Raw genomic sequence first — 4,574 nt, forward strand, 5'->3', positions numbered from 1 at the left:
CTGGAGATAAGGATTTGGGGAACATGAGAAGTGACCACTGAAGCCATTCATGGCTGTGGCTGAGTTCTCTGAAGAATGGATTGTCGCCAAATGAGAGTCATTGAGACAGGATTTGGACTTTCACAGGGCAAGGGAAGGGCATTCCAGTTGGAGAGAACAATTTGGACAAAAAGTGTGGCAGTAGGAAAGTGGGCCAGAAAGAGAGAGGATGGGTGAGGGGTTGCACCATTCATCATTGCCCCCAGTGCTATATGAAAGTGCCTGTTTGTCCACAGCTTCTCAGAGGGGCTGGGTGTTTACATTAACCCCTCTCCCCCTTTTTTAAAGATTCATTTATTTTTTATTTGAAAGGAAGGGGGGGAGAGAGAGAGGTCTTCCATTCACTGGTTCACTCCCCAAAAGGTCGCAACAGCCGGAGCTGGGCCTATCCAAAGCCAGGAGCCAGGAGATTCCTCCAGGTCTCCCACGTGGGTGCAGGGGCCCAAGCACTTGGGCTATCTTCCAGTGCTTTCCCATACTGTTTGCAGGGAGCTGGATTGGAAGTGGAGCAGCCTGGACTCGAACCTGTGCCCATATGCAATGCCAGGGCTGCAGGCAGAGGCTTAACCACTACACCACAATGCCGACCCCATCTGTTAATTTTCTAATTCCATCAGTAACATTTTATTAAACATTGTTACATCTATAAGTGAAACAGACTTGAAATTTTTGTAAGTTTCAAGTAATTTATTTTTTAACTTAGAAACATTTTATTTAAGGTATACAAACTTCATGCATTTCATATATACAAATTTAGCAACATAATGATTCTTCCCACCCTACCATCCCTCCCACACACACTCCCACCTTTCTTCCTCCTCCCTCTCTTATTCCCTTATTTTTTTTTACAAAGATCTATTTTCTGTTAACTTTATACTTATAAGATTAATCCTACACTAAGAGTTCAACAAATATTATGAAGAAAAAAAAAGAAAAACCACTGTTCCTCAATGGTCAAGACAAGGGCTGGGCCAAGCCAAAGTCAGAAGCCAGGAACTCCATCCGGGTCTCCCACCTGGGTGGCAGTGGCCCAAGTATTTGGGCCATATTCCACTTTTTTTCCAGTTGTACTAGCAGGGAGCTGGATTGGAAGTGGAGCACCAGAGATTCAAACTGGAGCCCATATGGGATGCTGGCGTTGCAGGCAGTGGCTTAACCCACTGCACCACAAAACTGGCTCTCTTTTCATTTTTAAAAATTCTGTTGTAGGGTAGGAATTTGGGTCAGTGGTAAAAAATGCCACTTGGGATGCCTGCATCCCATATCGTAGTGCCTGTGCATGAGTCCTGGCTCTGCTCCCAGTTCCAGCTTCCTGCTAATGCACACTCTAGGTGACAGCAGGTGATGGAGTTCCTGCCACAATCTTGGGAGACCTGGATTGCAATCCCAGCTCTTGACTCCTGGCTCCTTTCCTGGACCAGCCCCGGCCAACCAGCAGATGGTAGTGCTCTGTCTTTCAAAAAAAGTTAGGATGGCCATGTCCAACATCGGAGCACCTGGGTTCAATACCCAACACTGCAGCTCCTGACTCCAGCTTCCAGCTAATGTAGACCCTGGGAAACAGCAGTGATGGCTCAAGTCACCTTGGCTCCTGACACACATGTGGGAGGCCTGGATTGAGTTCTGGGCTCCTGGCTTCAGCCCTTCCCCAACCCAGGCCAGGCTGTTGCAGGCATTTGAGGAGTGAATCAGTGGGTGGGAGCTTCTTGTCTGTCTTTCCACCTCTCAAATTAAAAAACAAATTTAAGCACCATTAGTTTCTTTAACTGATTGGTTTTGCCAGGCATCTTCCCTTTACTGCAAAGATTCTGCTTTTAATTTTATTGATCTGTCATACTTTACTCCTTAGTTCATCAGTGCTTTTCTTTTTTAATTTTTTGACAGGCAGAGTGGAGAGAGAGAGAGAGAGAGAGAAAGGTTTTCCTTTGCTGTTGGTTCACCCTCCAATGGCCGCGCGGCCGGCGCACCGTGCTGATCCGATGGCAGGAGCCAGGTGCCTATCCTGGTCTCCCATGGGGTGCAGGGCCCAAGCACTTGGGCCATTCTCCACTGCACTCCCCGGCCACAGCAGAGAGCTGGCCTGGAAGAGGGGCAACCGGGACAGAATCCGGCACCCCGACCAGGACTAGAACCTGGTGTGCCGGCACCGCAAGGCGGAGGATTAGCCTAGTGAGCCGCGGTGCCGGCTCAGTGCTTTTCTCTTCATTGAACTGGCCCTCTATATTTATGGGTTCTGCATCCTGTGGATTCAACCAACCATGGATTGAAAATATTCAGAAAAAAACCCTGCATCTGTACTGAACATGTAGAGATTTTTTTTCTTGTCATTATTCCCTAAGCAATAGTGTGTAACACATATTTACAAAGCATTTACAATGTTTTAGGTATTGTAAGTAACCTAGAGATGATTCAAAATATAGAGGAGAATGGGGCTGGTGCTGTGGCACCGAACTAAGCTGGCATCCCATATCTGAGCACTGGTTCGAGACCCGGCTGCTCCACTTCCAATCCAGCTCTCTGCTGTGGCCTGGGAAAGCAATAGAAAATGGCTCAAGTGCTTGGGCCCCTGCTGCCCATGTAGGAGACCCGGATGAAACTCCTGGCTCCTGGCTTTGGCCTGGTTCAGCCCTGGCTATTGTGGCCATCTGGGGAGCAAATGGAAGATCTCTTTCACAAAAAAAAGTCTTTAAAGAAACAATCAGCATGGATGAATCTCACAAACATAGTGAATAAAAGAAACCAGGCACAAAAGAGTATAAAATGGCATAGTATGTGCGTGGAACCTACACGTGCATCTACTGTATGACTGTATGTATATGAAGTTCTACATCAAGCAGAACAGTGGTCAGAGAAGGTTGAAATTGGGTTGGTGTTATCTACTGGAAAGGGTTGCAAGGCAGTTTCCTGGAATGATGAAAGGATTCTTGATGGAGTGCTGATCAAATGGGTTCTTAGGTTAAAAAAAATTCAACAAGCTTTATAATTAAAATCTACTTTTCATCATATGTAAATCACATAACAGGTTAGGCAAAGATCACCAAAGCAATTCTCAAGTAAGAAGGAAGAAAACAGAACTGTCCCTCATATCTGAAGGGTATTGGTTCCAGGGCCCCCACAAATACCAAAAGCTGCAAGATGCACAAGTCACACCCACCCCCACAAGTCTTTTGATTGACACCTTCGCATTTATTTTGGGTAAGTGCCTGGGAGTGGAATTTCTGGGTCACGAGGTGAGTGTGTGTAGAACTTCATAGAAAACAGGCAGTTCTCCGGTGGCTGTACCATTGTCTACCACTGCCAATGAGGTATGAAGGTGTAAAAGACTCTGAGAGTGGAATGTGGGGGTGTCTTGGCTCAAAGGCACACTCGTCCTGAGACTCAGGCTCAGGCTGCCTCTTTTCCTATTCCCTCTCCCCTCCCCTCACTGGGCAACACTTCCATATCCGATCAGCACCATCCCACCCCTAGGGCCCCCCTACTTTCTAGTCCCAACCCTCACAACTGACACAGGGTCAAGTCACAATGTCTAATGGGGGAGGGACTGCTCCTCTGGCACCACCTCCTTCCCACCCTCATCTCATAAGCCTGTGTATGTGCGTGGGGGTGGGCTCCTGGACCCAATTCACAGCCCAGCCCGCTAAGGTCTGGCAGAAGGCAGCCACAGCACATGTCGCAGAATCAGCATGCAGAGCAGAGGGCACGGGGCGCTGTGGCGATCTCTTCAGAGGATGGCGACCTGAGTGGATGTGAACGGTTCCCCCAACGGTATTCCTGGGACCTGGGATTTGCAGGCTGGGCTTCCTCAATCTACCCCTCCAGTCAGCATGTCCCTGGGCCCTGAGTGCTTGTTTTCTCCATGGAAGTGCTGAGGGCACTGTCCCCAGATCCAGGGATGGCAAAATACAGTTTAGTCTGGGGATCATAGGCCAAGTTTAATCTGGGGACAGCAAGCAAGGACAGGGGGTGGAAGTGGGGGTACCCAGTACTGGTTCTGATCTAGGGGGACTTCGAACCTCGTGGTGCTGGACTTCCTGGTAGAGCATGACCTGCTGGACCCTGACAAGAGAGAGGGGCCATGCCTAGGATCTTGTGGGTTGGGGGACAGGCCAGAACCCCATTCTGTAGTAGCCAGCATGTGCCAAATACTGAATGCTATCATGGCCACTGATGTTGGCCTGTCAAAGATCTCACTTTTCTTTCTTTTTAAGTTATTTATTTAAAAGTCAGAGCCCAAGAGGGACAAAACTTCCATCCACTTGCTTACTTCCCAGATGCCTGCAATGGCTGGGGCTGGGGCTGAGCCAGAAGCCCGGAACTCCAACACAGCCTCTCTCGTGGGTGGCAGGGACCCAAGTACTTGGGTCATCATCCGCTGCCTCCCAGGATACGCCTTAGCAGGAAGCTGGACAGAAAGCAGAGGCGGGACTTCATCTCACGTGCTCAGGTATGGAAGCCAGCATCCCAAATGGCGGCTTAAGCCGCTGCACCACAACGCCCTTCCTGTCCATCTACGTCTGTGTCCCTGGTTCTAGGGC

This window comes from Lepus europaeus, chromosome X (assembly GCF_033115175.1).
Source record: "Lepus europaeus isolate LE1 chromosome X, mLepTim1.pri, whole genome shotgun sequence".
Classification (NCBI taxonomy): domain Eukaryota; kingdom Metazoa; phylum Chordata; class Mammalia; order Lagomorpha; family Leporidae; genus Lepus; species Lepus europaeus.